General features: G+C 35.0%; 1 non-coding gene and 1 pseudogene across 1 annotated transcript; both read right to left on the bottom strand.

Annotated features, from left to right (window-relative positions):
* Positions 1-1153: 1153 nt before the first annotated feature.
* Positions 1154-1226, bottom strand: TRNAR-ACG. The gene has a single exon. It is a non-coding gene; the product is annotated as a tRNA-Arg (tRNA).
* A 9456-nt stretch (positions 1227-10682) lies between these two features.
* Positions 10683-17444, bottom strand: LOC121976323 (annotated as a pseudogene).
* Positions 17445-18193: the final 749 nt, after the last annotated feature.

Below are 18193 nucleotides of genomic sequence, written 5' to 3'. Positions count from 1 at the left end.
AAAATTGCAAATCTTTTTAGGTAGAAACTAGTTGAAAGAATTGAAGAGTGGTTTTACAGAGGTGATAAGAATAAAATAAACTGATGGTGTGTGTTTGCTTGCCTTTCTATTCCTGTTTCGCGTGTTGTCTTTCCTTACATGAGAGAACAGTTCAAAAAATATTATTAGATATGGGGAGAGGTGCCATGGCAGAATGAATGTTCATCATGGCATACAAATAATATTTGATAAGAATGAAACTTACCTTTCTTTAGAGAAAATGTGATTTTACCTTTCTTTTTAAAATGCCTTTTAAAGAGACAGTAAATATAGTTTTAAATACCCGTTAGACTATTATTTAAAATGCCTTTTATAGGTTTAGTATTTATTATTTTATTTAAATATAATTTATTTCTTATCATCATAACGACATTATTAATAATAATAATAATAATAATAATAATAATAATAATAATAATACAGAGAGTTGATAGTGCATGACATAATTTAAAAGAGTAATTAAAAGTAAAAAAATTATTGTTTAGATATTGATAACAAGAAAAAATAGTAATGCTAAGTTTAGTATTTATTATTTTAAATATAATTTATTTCTTATCATCATAACAACATTAATAATAATAATAATAATAATAATAATAATAATAATAATAATAGTAATAGTAATAGTAATAGTAATAGTAATAGTAATAATAATAATAATAATACAGAGAGTTGATAGTGCATGACATAATTTAAAAGAGTAATTAAAAGTAAAAAAATTATTGTTTAGATATTGATAACAAGAAAAAATAGTAATGCTAAGTTTAGTATTTATTATTTTAAATATAATTTATTTCTTATCATCATAACAACATTAATAATAATAATAATAATAATAATAATAATAATAATAGTAATAGTAATAGTAATAGTAATAGTAATAATAATAATAATAATAATAATAATAATAATAATAATAATACAGAGAGTTGATAGTGCATGACATAATTTAAAAGAGTAATTAAAAGTAAAAAATTTATTGTTTAGATATTGATAACAAGAAAAAATAGTAATGCTAAGTGGAGTGAGAAAAAAATATAGAAAAAACATGAATCTGCTTCCGGATTGCAATAAATAATTTAGAAACTGGCGAAAAAAAACAAAAAAATATAACCGACTCCACTGGGGATCGAACCCAGAATCTCTGGTTCCGTAGACCAGCACCTTATCCATTGGGCCATGGAGTCAGTGCTGATAAAGGAGTTTCTAAATTGAATATTAAGAATATTCAAATCAATAAGAATCTCATTATCATAGAAGAAACACCATAGTTCTATTACTAAGTAATCATAATAACAATAATTTTTAAATATTGATCTAAATTACTGCAATTTAATTAAATTTAGTCCAAGTCGCTCCAACATAAAGGTTACCGCACGCCGGCCTTTTGATATATATATTTTTTAAAAAATAAGTCACGTTTTAATGATAATGAAAAATATGGTTTTGTCCAAGTTTTCTTCGGCGATTTAAATGTGAATATGTATTTTTTTCCAATTACGTATATATTTTAGAAATATCTAAATAATAGTCTTTCTTTTCATTTTTTACTATTCTTCTAAAAAAAATTACAAACCACTCAGAAATCAACATAGCAGTAAAAAGAAGTCCAGAGTTTATCTTTTATTGCTATTTTTGAAAGTCAGTAAGATATTTAAATCAATAACATATTAAAAAGATGTTCGAAGTTTATATTTTTTTACTGTATTACTAATTTCAAAAATTAATAACATAATAAAAAGATGTTCAGAGTTTATCTTGTCACTGTATTACTAATTTTTGAAAATAGATAGTAATACAGTAGGAAGATATTCGGAGTTTATATTTTTATTGTTTTATTATGTTATTGATTTCTAAAAATTAATAATATAATATTACTGATTTATAAAAATCAATAATACGGTATTTAAAGTTATACTAGTTAAAAAGGAATTGCAAATCTGTTTAGGTAGAAACTAGTGGAAAGAATTAAAGAGTGGGTTTACAATGGTGATAATAATAAGATACTTCCATTCATAGAAGATTGATTATTATTGGAGATGACTAATCTAGTCTTATTTAAAATTTCTATCAATAATTAGGATAAATTAAGAATTACTAATGAAGATCTATCTAGATGACCATCTATTGAAAAATTATTGGTGTAATCGTCCTCTGATTAAGGTTGATCATTTGACTAAGCTCGAGTAGATTCAAATTTGAGTTTTGATGCTTGGACAATATGTGAGAAACAATCAAGTAGATCAAGGTTGATTGGATACTTGACAATATATGAGAGAAAAGTCAAGTAAATCATGGAGGACCAGATACTTTACTGGGAAAGTCCTAATTGGAGGTTAGACAAAGCAAAATCTAAGTGAATCAAGGAAGACCGCACATTAACAAAGGGAAATCCTAACTACGGTTAGGCAAAAGAAAGTCTAAGTGGGTTAAGGAGGACCACACTTTGGCAAAGAAAAGTCCAAGTGAGTCAGGGAGAACCACACGTTGGCAAGGGAAAGTCCTAACTGAGGTTAGGCAAGAGGAATATCTAAGTGGGTCAAGGAGAATCATACTTGGTGATTGAAAGTTCAACGAAAAGTTAGCAAAAAGAAAGTCCAAGTGGATAAAAAGTTGACCGGACACTTGGCAGTCACAAATCCAATAGAGAGTTGACATGAAATAAGGAAGTTCCAACGTAGCAAACTTCCAAAGGCCATAACTTTTGACTTGGATATTGGAATGAAGAGATCTCAAATGCGAAACAAAGCTCGTTTAGAGCTCTACACAGGGGGGGTCAATCGATCAGGTAATTGATTGGTTGACAAATTACAGTACAAAAAGTGTATTGATTGATCGGGTAATCGTCAAAATCTTTCCTCAATCGATTGAGGGAGTTTGTGAGTGAACAGTGAGTTTTTGAATCGATTAAGTGATTGATTAAAGCTGTCAATTGATCAGGTGATCGATTGAAAGTATTTTTTTCACAACGAACAGCGAGTTTCCCAATCGATTAGGTAATCGATTGAGAGGAGAAACTCGCGAATCAATTGGAGGGGGGGGGGGGGGGGGGGGCAATCTATTAGGTAATTGATTGGTTGAAAGTGTCTTGATCGATTGGATAATCGATTGAGAGAGTTTGTGAGCGAACAATGAGCTTTTGAATAGATTAGATGATCGATTGAAGCTATTAATCGATCAGGTGATCGATTAAAAGCGTTTCTTCGTGACGAACATTGAGTTTCCCAATCGATTAGGTAATCAATTGGGAGGAGAAACTCGTGACAAACAGTGGGTTTTTTAATCGATCAGGTGATAGATTGAAGCCGTGAAGCCGCGTAATTGATTGGCTAATCGATTGAGAGAAGAAGAAAAGAACAGTTACGAGGTTTGGACGGCTAGATTTGCTCGGATCTAATGTGGTAATCGATTAGGAGTAAGGTCAATCGATTGAGAACCCTAATTCGTGGGATATAAGGTGTTCGAAGGATTCAAATCAACAACTCTTCTTCTCTAAATTTCTTCGTCGATTCTTGGTGATTCTTAGAGCGAAGTGTTGCTGCATTCCCAAGCATCAAGAGACAGTCCACAACAACAAGAGATCAAGAGCAAATGTCCTTTAGTGTTGTATTTATTTTCTTATTCTTGTTATATTTCTTGTTGTATTTCTCGTATTTGCTTGTACAAGACTTCTTCTTCTTCTAGAAGGAGGTTTTCATAGTATATTGTAAGTAGGAGTGAACTTTTAGATTAGTCACCTCCAGGAAATGGATACCAAGTAAAATCAAGGGTGTTAACATTGCTTCAAGTTTTTCGTTGCAAATCATATCTCAATAACTGTTTTAATTAAGCGATGTGAAATTATAACAATTACATACATCAAACGAGGAAAAGATAGATAAAAAAAATAGTTAATAATAATAAAATAAAATTTATTTAAATATAGATTATGATATAGTAAAGGATATAGTTCAATAATATATAAAATGATCTATATAATTGACCTTAATTAGTGAAATAATACTGATATCATTGTTATATGTAGAAAAAAATGATTTTACCTCTTTTAAAAATGCCTTTTTAAAGAGAAAGTAAATATAGTTTTAAATGCCATCATCTAACATGCCTTTTATAGTTTTATTATTATTATTTTATTTAAATATAATAATAATAATAATAATAATAATAATAATAATAATAATAATAATAATAATAATAATAATAATAATAATAATGTCGGTGCAATATCCCTCTGTTAGGATTGACTAAGTTGACTAACCTTGAGTCGGCTCAAGTTTGAGTCTTTATGTGTGAGTTTCAATGTTTGACAATATATGGAGATTGCAGGTGCAATCGTCCGATTGGGGAGATTGTTAGTGCAATTCCCCTCTGATCAAGGTTTGACCAGTTAGATGTGAAGAAGAGTCAATTAGGTCAAAGTTGACCGATTACTTGACTGGGAAAGTCCTAATTGTAGGTTAGGTAAAGGCAAGTCCAACAGGAAGGCTGACAAAAGTAAAAATCCAAGTGGGTTAGTGTTGACCGGACACTTGGTGATGAAAGTCCCGGTGAGTGAATCCGAGCAGTGAAAAAATCCTTGTGAGTGAAGCTAGGTGAAATCTTATTGAGTGAAGCTAGGTGAAAGTCCTGGTGAGTGAAGTCAGGCAGATGAAAAGTCCTGGTGAGTGAAGTCAGGCAGATGGAAAGTTCTAGTGAGTGAAGCTAGGAAGATGGAAAGTCCTGGTGAGTGAAGTTAGACAGATGAAAAGACCTGGCGAGTGAAGCTATACACGTGGAAATCTAGGTGGGTCAAAGTTGACCGAACACCTAGTGTTGCGAAATCCAAGTAGGTTAAATGAGTGACCAGATACTTGGCACAAGGAAATCCAGATGTGTCAAGGGTGACCGGATATCTGGTGGAAGGAAGTCCAAGTGGGTCATGGAGGACCGGACAATTGACACGAGATGGTAAGTCCAAGTGGGTCATGGAGGACCGGATACTTGGCACGAGAGGATAAGTCCAAGTGGGTCAAGGTTGACCGGTCACTTGGCACGAGGATTTCCAACAGGTCACGATTGACCGGATGTTAGATTTGGGAACCCTTGGGCTTAAGTTAAGTAAGTCAATGGTGGTTAATCGATCAACTGATCGATTAGGAGAGTGCTACGATAAACAACAGCATAATCGATCAGTTGATCGATTAGGAGTGTTTATCGCGAGCACAGAGTGCAACCCAATCGATTGACCGATTGATTGGACACCGCCAATCGATTGGTCAATTTATTGGAGGCTGGAATTCTCGCGCGACACGAGAAGGGTTGAATCGATCAGGCGATCGATTCAGACATTTTCCAGCGAGAGCATGAAAGTGCTCTGAATCAATCAGCCGATCGATTCAAGCCTCCACAATCGATTGGGATATGATCATTGCACAGGTAGCGAGCTTTGGATGGCTGGGATGGCATGGATCTCATGTGGCAATCGATTGGGAGCAAACTCAATCGATTGGGAGCCCTACAGGCATAGTGTATAAAGTCATGGCGAGCTTTGTTCTCAGCAGTTCTGCTCTTGAACCTTCTTCCAACACACACGATCTTCTTCGACACTCTCCACCAATTCTTGGAAACTCTTAGGGACAAGTGCTGCTGCACTTCCAAGGGGCATTCTTCAACAACAAGGTCAAGCAAGAAGAGGTTTTTCTTTTGTATACTTGTATTTTCTTCTTACGTGTGTTGTATCTTGTTGTGTGAGTGTTGTACGAGGTTTCTCCACTTCCGACAGTTATCAAAAAGGAGTGTTTTTCTTAGTGGAGAATGTGTTGTGTGTGGATCCTTGGATTAGTCACCTCTTCTTGAGATGGATACCAAGATACTTGTGTTAGCATTGTAAGTGCTGCTTCGACATGCTACAAATCAATAACACTGAAGCAAGTAAATGAAGCACGATGAGTTATTCACTACTCTCTAGCTACAAATCGATAATAATAATAATAATAATAATAATAATAATAATAATAATAATAATAATAGAAGAGTTGATAGTAAAACTACGTGGCATATTCTAAAAGTGTAATTAAAAGGAAAAAAATTCCTGTTTAGATATTGATAATAAGAAAGAATGGCATATAGAAAAAACATGAATCTGCTTCAGGATTGCAATAAATAATTTAGAAACGGGAAAAAAAAGAAAAAAAAAAGAAAAGGAAAAGAAAACGACTCCAGCTTCATGATTGAAAAAAATAATTTAGAAACTGAGGAAAGAGACTTCGCTGGGATGAGAATCCAGAATCTCTGGTTCCGTATGTTGGATATTGGGGTCTTAAATAGACCAAAACGATTTAGAAGAAGGAAGCCATCAATTGTTGAAAGTCGTAATTGACTTCAAAATTGAAATCTACGATTCGCGTAGATATATTTAGACTATTAATTTGCTCAAAACCGATTAAGGGTGAATGAGAAATTAATGTTTAAAGTCAACCCAAAATAACATTTGTTATTCATTAATAAAGTGCATAGGAGAATAGTCCCACATCGGAAATTCTCGATGTATATTCTCTACTTATTAATGAAGATGTGTTAATGAAGTTAACACAAAAAATAAAAGGACAGGTGACCCCTTAGCCCAGGGCGAGCAGGTGCTCGCACCTGTGAGCCCGCCACGTGCGCAATGGGCGCTTTGTAGGCGCACTTTGCACTTCGCCTGACGTGGCAGTGCCTATGCGGCATCCTCGTGGGCAAAGGGAGATGACTGGACAGTTGACTTAGGGAATGGATGGCTACCGTTGATCAACGTTGATCAAATAGATATGATGGATCGCTTGTGATGCGATCTAGAGCGTTGGATCGCAAAGAGTAACGATCTGACGGCCTGGGATGAGACTTGATCTGAAGCATCGAATCAATGAATCCAGATCCGATGGCTGATGAGATGATGGAATACTCACTCAATCTTCTCTTCTCTTCCTCAAGCATTCATCTCATCTTGTGCATTCAAGAGTCAACGTCGTTGTATCTTGGGAACGAATTACAACAATCCGTTAAGCACCGTAGCGGAGCAATATCATTTACGGAGATAGTGTCGAACACTAACCTTGACGATCAGTTTGCATACTCCAGAAGCTACCCGCAGATAACACCGTACACCAGCACCTTATTCATTAGGCCATGAGTCAAAATTGCTAGAGTTGTTCCTAACAATTAAAAAAAAAAATCTTATTATCATAAAAAGAATTACCATATTTTAAACTATTACTAAGTAATCATAATTAATTTTTTTAATATTATCAAAATTATTTAGATATTAATTAAAGCTACTGCAAGCTAATTAAATTTAGTCATAGTCTCTCCAACCAAAAACGTTACTAGACGACGTTCTTTTAATTAATCTTCGGACCAATTGTCCTAAATTTCCTACTAAGAAATCCAAATTCATCCAAAGCTCTTTGTCGGACATAATTTATTCTCACTCTCTATATTTTTTTTTATTTCAATTCTCTTTCAACTTTTTAATATATACTGATTTATCTAATTTCTCTCACTTATTTTTAGATAAAAAAAATTAAAATGAGATATAATTCCTCTTAAATTTAACATATTTAAATTAAAATTCAATATATTTTTTATCCAATTGAGTACGACTCTTTTTTCGTCTGACAAATCGATTGAATTAGATCAAATCGATTGATCCAATTATTTGATATAACTAGGTCAATTGATTGAATTAAGCCGAATCGATTGATATGCCTCCCAATCGATTAGTCAAATAGAAAAAAATCGTGCTCAATTAGATAAAAATTATACACGATTCTAATTAAATAATACTAAATTTATAAGAAATTATACTTCATTTTAGACTTTTTTTTATACCTATAAAAAATAACAAGGACTTCTGGTCTTTCACAACAAATATATTGAGTGTCAATCGATTGTTAATCGATTAAAACTACCAATTAATAGAAAATATATTAGATTCTAATTAAATGATATTAAATTTTAAAAAAATTATCTCATTTTAAACTTGTTAATTAAAAAAAAAGATAATTAGATAATTAGTGTATATTAAAATGTTAAATAAAAAAAATTTACATCTAGAGAGTGAGAGTGAGAATACTGTTGGTCTTTGATGTCAAGTCTGTCATACCTATATTAATAATATATTTTTTACTGAACCCCTTTACTATACAATCATGTTGTAATAACAAGCTCAGGATCGATCCTCGAGGAACTAATGGTAGAATATAATCTTAGGATCGTATTTTATTTCTATTTTTGAGATTTTTAACATGAAAATGGAGGTTTAAGCTTGAATCTAAATCTAACAAAAGTAAAGCACAGTGAATAAGAAATTAATCTAAAACAATAGTGAAACATAACTAGATGTTAATAATCAAATCAAAACTCATTGTCACCCTACGTCATAATTAAACTATCAACGCACTTAAACTAAATATGAAATTATGAGACACAATTAAATCTAATCTTAAGCATAGAATAAAAGAACAAGACATAAAATAAATCTGATCTAAAGCATCAAATAAACCCTAACTTAAAACTTAAACATTAAACAATTAACCAAGTATCAAATAAACACAAATTAAGCTTCAACTATGAAATGAAATGCTAAATTACTTGCTAAAAACATAACAAAATATAAAAGTAATATGTGTCAAGCTGTAAAAATAGAAATAAAAGGAAATAAACCTTAACCGATCCAACTCACAACCAATCCATACAAACTACACACTCTTGCCGTCACACAAGAGTGTCAAAGTCGAGAACACCCAACTCTAGACCTCAATGGAGCATCTCAGCTGCGTCTCAGTTCAAGGTATGCTCAACTACGTCGGCGGACCACCTCCGATGAGCTTGAACAACCCTAAACCCCATAAATGGCCCGAAATCTAAAAATCTGGTCTCGGAATCTGGATGGAGGTTGTGGTCTATGGATGGTCATATGAAGAAGCTCAGTAACGCCGGAGGACCACTGCCTAACGTCGCTAAATGGAATCGGAGCTCAGTTTTGGAGGAACACCTCCAAATCTGGCGAAAACAGAGGCTTGCCGAGATAAGAATTCCGCCGGAGAGAACACTCGCCAATGGCTCCAGATGATCGGGATGAAGTTGCTGAGAAGCTCTCCACCGAGGTTGAAGCTTGAGAGAATGATCGGAAAAGGAAAGGGGTCGGAATCCACCGGTGGCGTTCGCACGATGCAGGACTGCGTGGAGGAGTCGACGAAGCAGAATGCTACTGTAGCTTCTCTTTTGAATCTGATCCAGATCTGAACGGACGGCTGTGAGCGATTTGGAGCTTGATCAATGGTGAAAAGCCACCCAAAATCCGATCCAAAGGTGCTGATCTTGATCTAGGGTCTGGATCTACTCTCCCTTAGGTCGGATCGACCAGATCTTCACTGGATGGTTCAGATCTGTCCAATCTTTGATGAACGGCCCATAATGCTCCGTAGCTTGATCTTCTCGTTTGAACTCCGATTCGAGCACAATTTCGGTTCGAATAGATCCAACTCTAAGATCATTTGATGCTTACAAAATAAGAATCAAATATTAGCATCAAATAATAAAAAAATAAGATAATTTATAATTAAGTCCAAAATCGATACAATGCATAAAATGTGATGTAATCATGATTTAAATCTATGAAATCAACATTAAATCATGCATATATGAATCAAAATAATGCAATAAAATCATGATTATCAGTCTTTCATAATTTTCGTTTTTAAAACATCATTTTGTCATACCTGATTAAAATCCATTTCATTTCACTTTTAATATACAATTTGAAGAAGCTTATACGATTTGACAAGAATAATTTAAAATTAAAAAGGAAAAAAATACTAAATCCAGTGGAAAGGAATGACAATGGGTTGTTTATTCATATTTTTCCGAACACGGTTTGAACTAGATGTGCTTCAGCAACTTGTTTTACCGTCTAAACTTTACACAAACATAATACATTAACACTTAAATAGATGAGAATCCGACTTAAATTTGCTAATTTAATTAAACACAAAGTTAAATGGATATGAAATGAAACAAACATCATAATTTTAGGAGATAAACTGATTTATATGCACGAGAAACAATCTATTGCATATCTTTTCTTTTATCTACCCACTATAAAATAAGATTAAAAATCATTTGTAAATCACTTTTTTAAATATATTTTATCCAATCAAAATCGAACGATACAAATTTTCTTGCAACGTTACAAAGTCAAGAGCAATAGAATTGACAAAAATCATAAAATACCTTTCCACATAGAAACCTAATGAGTATTTGATTTACTTACTCCTAATAATATGGGACGGCAGTAGGGTGAAAGATTTCAATTTTTTGTTTTTTTAAGAACTAAAGTCACCCATTCTCTCTCACTTTTTCCTTTCTCTCCCCTCTCCTTATTTTGCTTTCCTTTTTCCTTTAAACTCTAAAAATACTGATAATTTTATTTGTGAAAAAGGTGAAATTTGCTAAACAACCCAAGAACCATCGAGCACCAAAAAAACACTCACGAAACAAAGAACAAAACTATACATATATATATATTCAAGGCTGACAACATTAACATCTTAACTCAAGAGTCAAGAGAGAACCATGTAAAACTATCATATTTTATATTATTCTATATAATTTTAGATTGATACGAGCAACACAATCTAATCAGTCATGATTAAATTCACTCCTAATGTATTAGTTGGCCATTGTTTTTTTTCCCTTCCCTTTTTCAGAGAGTTTAAGGATGCATAATACAAAATGGTCCATTTTTAAAGGGAAAAATGGTTTTATGTTTTACATTACTAAAAATATTAATTAATTAGCAGCAGAAAGAATGAGTGTTACATTACGTGTTGCATTCTTCCTCTTCATTCTCCAAATTGCCCTGCTCAAGCAAATGTTCCCTACAGAAAAACAAAACACCAAACCAGCAATCTATTCATGAGCCAGCCACATAAACTTTAATTCTTTGCAACACTTAATGAACCAAATTTCTGTGGGCGAGTTTTAGAATCATGACTTCACTCGACCAACTTATAGTTAGATGAACCATGGCAAATCAGAGACGGATCTTAATTAGGGTTGTCCTGGATTCTAAACCAGCCCAATTTTTTATTACCTATATAAGTTTTTTACTTAGCCCGCTAAAACTCACCCCTTTCACAAAAACCCAACCCAACTCCTTAATAATTTTTTGTCAAGCCTCTTCCAATTCTAATTCCTGAATTCGTGAATCCGTCCCTAGACAGATAAAAGACGGATCTTAAACAGGGGTGTCTTGGACTCTAACCCAACCCGCCAATTTTTTTATATTACCTATATAAGTTTTTTTAATTAGTCGACTAATGCCCACTCCTTGCACACCAAAGCGCAACCCACCTCCTTAATAATTTGTTGTCAAGCATCCTCCCATTCTAATTCTTGATCCGTCCCTAAGCAAAATGAGCATTTTTTCCATTTTGAAAGCCTAGGTGCATTAAGAAAAAAATAATGTAAAATTACAGGGGGGAGTGAGCTTTCCCTATAATTTATTCAACTCAATTTAGGAGGTAAAATTTACTGAATTCTAGGGGGTGAAGTGGAAAAGGTTTGCAAGGTGAAATTTTTTGGAAGATAATAGTTGAAAGAAAAGTATGGAGTTGAACTCTACCTGTATCTTTCACACAGATGCGCTAACGAATCAGCACCTGTTCGAGATGCAGCATCAGCAATCATAAAGCAATTCGATAGGTTCACGCTTTCGGCGAGCCTGAACTCGCACAGCTCTTTCAGGGTATGAGCAGCAGTTAAAACGGCAGAACGCCCACCACCAGCTGCCAGCCTTTTGACTTCCCCAACACACCTTCAGACATAGATTGAGATTGGAGAGCAGCAGCAGTTAGATCAATACAAGAAAGAGGAAAAGGATCATAACTTCCATGAACTAACCCACCAGTCGACCGGAGAAGGAAACCAGGTGTATGAAGACTTGTGATTCGTTGCCTGACCGTAACTGTTATAGCCCCATCCATATATTCTTCCATCTCTCATGGACACCAGTGTGTGCGAATGACCACAGGTAACAAGCTGCACACTGTCGAGGAGAACGAGGACGGGAAGATTGCGAAGCATCATATTGGATGCATCAGGAACACATGAAAAGTGAGCATTCTGAGGACCCAGTCCAAGCTGCCCTGCCTGACCGCCTCCCCAGGTGTACAGAGCTCCCTTGGTGGTTAGAGCACAAGTATGAACTCCGCCGCACGCAACATCCTTTACTGACAGACCATCGAGAGCGACTACTCGCCTTGGAAGCAGTTCTTTGTCACCACTCTGCAGTGAGCAATGGCCAAGCTGGCCCATGCTTCCAAGACCCCAAGTGTACCTGAACAACCACCATCAGTTGTAGGACACCCGTCTACAATTAACCTCTTTTGATCAATTTAAAGTCTATATTTTCAAATAAAGAGAATATTATGGCAAAAGGCGAAACGCTCGCCCCCAGCGCTCTCGTCGTATCCGACCCAAGACCATCACGAGGGAGGTAAATCATAGCATCCAAGCGAGCATATGACGGACAGGTGTAATACGGGGATAGATGATTTATTCCCCAACTGCCCCGAGAATCGACCCTGCGACCTCATTGTGGCAACACCCGTCACATACCAACTCGGATGACCCGTGAGGTCTTCAAATAAAGAGAATGCACTATGTAAAAGTAAGAAAATAATACAAGTATTTACAAAAAAAAAAAACAATCTGAAAGATCGAGAGAAAGATTATCTCAGAGTGACTAATCACTGAGTTATGATTATGCTACTGCCACAACAGAAATATTCAGTTCAGAAACGACCCATGCACAAAGCAGGATGGTAGCTAAAGCTTGTTATCAGTTTTGGAGGGATTCAACATTAGCTCAAGTCGACTGGATCATGAATCATACAAGGTTAAGTGCCTTGAATGAGCATTGAGCCAACTGGAACGATTAGTAAGGATCTCAATGGTTTTGCAATTGGCCTTGGGATCAGAATCATTCAGCTGGGATATCCCATATATATCCTCAAACAAAGATTTAAGATGACTAAAATGTAAACCAAAGCCGGGCGCAACATATAGAAAAATCTGCTGTTAGCACAGGTCAAAAGTATCATACTAAGTACCTATTTTAATAAATTCTGCATACGGAACACAGCTTCTGCTCAAATTATGTAGCATCAGAAGTATAAATTCCACAACAACATATGGAAGAAAGTGTTCTAATCAAGCATTCAAATGTACTGAAAAACAGGGCTGAAGGCAAAATAATTGTCAAAACAATATTTCTCATAAGAACAACCTCAAACATTAACAAGTTTGTGTTAGTCTGAAATCCCAACTACTAAATATTTTGCTTCTATATTTTTTTCCCCTCAATATTCCTGCAAAGGATAGAGCACCACCAGAATATATTATTGAATTCGTCAAAGATTATCATGCGTATAATTGGGATCTTATTATAAAGTAAAATAGATACCATGTCGACAGGTTCAACCATTTTTAACATTTGTAGCTGTAGGATCACTTGTTTTTATTATTTTTCGTATTGCTCTCATAGTCTAACATGATACCCTTTCTAAAGCTTGAACCCTTAAAGATTAGTAAGTTACTTGAGAAAAAATAAAATCAGGGGAATGTTCCTAGCAGTAGTAGATTTAAAGATGATGTTTTATTCTTAGGAAGACCTGATAAAAATGGAATCACTATAAAAGCACAAATTAAGAGAGAGAGAAATTAAAGATGCAATATTTTGCATGATAAATATTCATTTATGCACCACAAAATATTATACATACCACCAGCAAAATATGTAGCTAGAAAAAAAGAAGTGAGCCAATATTAAAAAAATGATACATTAGTATGGGTATACACCAACGTTTAGATCTTTATATCGCTTATTATAATTATGACATGAAAAATCAAAAGTTATTTTAAGCATGGAAAACAACAGAACGATTAAGATCAAGGATACAGAAATGATCTTAAAAAAATAAGATATGGAAGAGGCAGTGGCTTTGAGGTATTCCTAAGATTCCTCTCATCTTCCAATAAGTTAAAAAGGCTCCCTCTTCCAACTAGGTATTCTTGTATGCAGTAAGCATTTTAATGTCCAAGATTCTAGTTGTCTCATGTGAGAAATTACTAAAATTAGTCAAATTGCACAGTATATCTCTGATAGCCAAGGCCCTGTCAGATACACTTACACGTCACCATCTTCTGATATTGCTGCTGTGTGGTACTCCCCGCATGCGACTTGCCCGATTTTCACAAGCTCGGGTGGTTCATCTGGGAACTTGGCATAGGCCATCAATACCCAAGCTCCCTGTAATCCTTCAGAGGTAACACCCCTGCCAAGCTGGCCATAGTCATTGTAGCCTGGTTTATCAGAAGAGTAACATGCATTGAGTTAATACCTGGCCAGAGATTCCAAAAGACATGCATTGGTTTTCTCTGACACAACTCAAGTTTTATACTCTTCCTCACTCTCGCTCTCACGCTCTCTCTCTTATTTAGTTGTTCTTTTTCTGTTTTTAGACATGGATACGCCATCTGTGCTTCGTATAAGATATTTGTTACAAATTTCACATCATCAGCCACAACACAATCTTTAGCGAGGCAGAGAAACAACTTGACCATTCGAATATAACAAAGTTTAAAAAGCTTTGTAAGTGTTGAATAATTACCCCATGATTGAAGTAAGCCATTCTCAGAGAGAGCGACCACATGAACTGCTCCACAGGAAACTTGGCATATGACCTATGGAAGAAAATACATTCAAAAATATATAAAGAGTAAAACTTATTCATATAAAAAACCAAAAAAGGAAACCAGACAGCAAATACACACATTTGTATTTCAAACATGCATCAACTACAAGCTTCCATAGCATCCATCCTTAATCTCTAATTTTGATTTAAATGCTGCATGCAATCAAGTACAGATGACAGATGAAAGAAGTTAAGTACATATAAACTAGAAATACTGAAATTCATGATCTACAAACCATCATAGCAGAGAGAATAATTTCTTAAATCAATTTACAGAACCAAAATTCTGAACATGATCCATTGGAACCATAAAAAGAATCTAACTTCAAATGACATTACTACTCGGCGGATTTTTAAATATTTCCAGAATGCACTGATGCAGACTAGAAACATCAAAACAGTACTTACCACTCAACATAGCACTTACAGAAATTAATACTCACAGACATTGTATTTGATTGGTATGTCAAAAACAAAGGATTTTGAATGTGGTCAGAAATTTGTATGGGTTATGTAAAGGGCAATCCAGCATCTCGAAAAAGCTCTTACCGGACTTCTTTTTTGTTCACCCCAGGAGCTTCATATTAAGCGTATAGATACAACTCCCTACACTGAGTACAAAAGCAAGACCTCCAACTTCATACTCTCTGCTTCATCACTATTTATTTGAGGGAGTTAACACCATCAGTATTACAAGTATTACATTTATAATTGTTCATATTTCCATGTCAAACTGATGTGTCCGCTTCCATGAAGCTCCACAAGGTTAGAAAGATGGATATACATAAAATGATCTTGCATATCCAGAGAGAGGAACATTAACCTTTTCCTAAGATGATAAGTAACACAGTATATTAATAAATTTTTGCATCATCATCCATATGAAAATCAAAGGTATTTAAGTACCGTGTTTGGAGGAAAGGCTCCCCAAAATAAACGAGGAAGGTTTGACCCCTGAGGAAAGCACCAAAAAAAAGTTGTTAAAGATGAAAATGGGCATCACAAAAGAGCAGATAATCTATAGACATATTACTTGATTTTGTCCCCAGATCCAAAGCCTGCTTGTGGATATTGTACCATCATTCTCTCGAGGTTCTGCAATAGCAGCTGTGCAATGTGCTCCACAGGACACAGATTTCACATATTCTGTCTTCAATGACTTAACCTTCTTGGGATGCTTGCTTCTCTCCTCAGTTCCATCTCCCAACTGGCCAAAATCATTAGCACCTTTTTGAAGCAAAAAAACAGGCTAGTAATTTCATCTGAAGAAAAACTCTTATTTGAAGTTAAATTATCACAACATGCAAACACCACCTTGAAGTTAGTCCTCATTTCTTCCATGAATATCTCAAGGAAAAAAAAAATCAAATCCAAGGAAAACAAGGTGATACTCATGTCACAAATTTGCCAGTTCAATGTTCAGCAGTAGTCACTGTAGTTATATATCCATATAAGTAAGCACAAATATGACAATTTGTGAGGAAGATTATTGATCACCTAGCAACAACACAAACTCATAGGATATTAATCATAATACAAGGACCAACACCAACATCATTATGGACTGTATAAACCAAATTTACAACCACATCATTCTTGTGTAGCATATCTGGTTTATGTTTTTTTAATCACTCTTCTATTATGAGTAATACTTAATCCATGACATTTCCATCAGGAGGATTTGCCAACTCCTTGTAGTTTATTTTTAGGTGTTTAACTTAACGTTATTAAACTCAATTCCTTTCTAACTTGAGTGAGATTGGATTCCTTCAGAAGAATGCACAACAGTGAGGAGCAGTTATCAAACAAGTAAGAAGCAAGTCAAAAGTTAGTGTGCAAAGACATTATGCCATTCCAAGAGCTGAAACAAGCAAGAAGAAATGGCAATAACTAAACAAGACTTGGGATGTGTGATTTTACTGGAGCAATGAGTATAGTCCTTTGCCCGTTTCCATTCTCTCTTCTCCCTCTTAGTCGTTCCACTTTTTTTTTTCCCCCTTCTCTCCTACATTCATAATAACTTTGACAAACACCCATCTTGACAATACAAGACAAGTTGTATCATTCAGGCCACATAGTTTGCCATGATAGTCATTCTTATGAATGTTATGATTAAGGTATACTGAATTTGTATAAACTTATTTCTCTGATACTTGATTGATTAGGGAAAAATTAAATAAAACATTCAGGATAAGATGTGCAACTGTAACACATGCCCACTGTTTGGTATATTGACCATCATCACGCAAATTAAAATTTGGTGCATTTCGCATTTTAAGTTATTCGTATCCAAAACCAAAGTGTTGCAAAAATGTAATTCAATTACAAAAACAATGAGATATCATAAACGAAAGTCTGGGGATAAAAGAAACCAACCCCATGTGAATAGAGATCCATCCGAGGCCACTGCTGCAGTGTGTTCTCTGCCACAAGCAATATCCAACCATCTGAGGTTCTCTCCTCCAGCACGATCAAAGAGCTTGGAAGGAAGACTCTTTGGAATCCTCAGGTGCTTTCTTTACCCTCCCTAGCAGTCTGCCCACTATGGTTGTAACCCCAAAGATATATTGCATTCTTCGTCGGGAGATTGAAAGCTCGAACATCACAAAGTATTTCATCAATCTCCATTGCCTGAGCGAGATTAAAGATCTAAGCGTACAGGAAATGATAGAGAAATACGCAAATCGAAACCAAATTAGAATACCAGCAGAAAAGCCAGAAATGGAAGGAAAAAAATTCCAACTTTAATTTCGATGAGACGTAAACTATCATCAAAACGACTAAACAAATTTTTACCATTAATTTCCAACACCAAAAAAAAAAAGAAAATAAAACTTCAATTGCCATTGGGCTAACCTAACTCATCAAAACTTCGAGCAAAAGAGCATCTTCAAAACATCCCTAAGCTGGAAACAAAGTACAAAAAAAAAAGTGTTAATTCGTTCAAAATCACGAATAAATCCGACGGGTCAGGGACAGAATGAGGCATGTCCTCGCCTTCACAACTTCATCCTAGAAGACGACGACAACAATTAAATCTTCACAAACAACATGAAGGAATTCCCAGATCCAGACCACAGACAACGATACAATCGATCAAATCGAAATGATAGAACCAAGGATTAACCAACGTAGGAAAAATCAATGGGATTCTTCTGTTACCTGGGCAGCAAGCCGAATCAGTCCCTCTGCGATCGGATCGGAGACGTGGGGAGAGGAGGCGATCTGGAGAAATCACCTGAGAGGCAGAGAGATTCCTATGACCTTCCCGAGGGAAGAAGATTCCAGATCACGCAGTAAATAGAAATGGGTTATGGGGTACCCGCCAGGGGGTTATATATGACGCGATTGGTGCCCCACACGGAAGGTCGTGGGGATAC

The sequence above is a fragment of the Zingiber officinale genome, chromosome 4B, assembly GCF_018446385.1.
Source record: "Zingiber officinale cultivar Zhangliang chromosome 4B, Zo_v1.1, whole genome shotgun sequence".
In the NCBI taxonomy this organism is placed as follows: domain Eukaryota; kingdom Viridiplantae; phylum Streptophyta; class Magnoliopsida; order Zingiberales; family Zingiberaceae; genus Zingiber; species Zingiber officinale.
Note: the sequence above shows the minus strand (reverse complement) of the source record. Positions and strands in the feature narration are given on the sequence as shown.